The sequence below is a fragment of the Egretta garzetta genome, unplaced genomic scaffold (genome assembly GCF_000687185.1).
Source record: "Egretta garzetta isolate BGI_Z169 unplaced genomic scaffold, ASM68718v1 scaffold68, whole genome shotgun sequence".
In the NCBI taxonomy this organism is placed as follows: Eukaryota; Metazoa; Chordata; class Aves; order Pelecaniformes; family Ardeidae; genus Egretta; species Egretta garzetta.
Genome location: NW_009260774.1, coordinates 7,690,589 through 7,690,858, shown reverse-complemented (window position 1 = coordinate 7,690,858; position 270 = coordinate 7,690,589).

Genomic DNA, 270 nt, shown 5'->3' with positions numbered 1-270 from the left:
CTTTTCCTGACAAAACCTGTACCTGGCATATGTCACCGGAGGGAGAGCGCTTTTCCCCAGCACGTTTGTGCGGGGGCTGCTTCTAGAGGGTACCAGGCAGCGACGGGCGGTGGGGAGGGGACACGGCCCAGCAGGGAGGGGTCACTTATTTGTGTGCGCATTTGGGCTGGGGCAAGGGGGAACGTTTACCGAACCACCAGGTAAAGCGGCGGCGGTGTAAAGGTGAAGCCCCTCCCTCGCCTCCTGCTCGCAGGGCAAGAGGCACCCGCG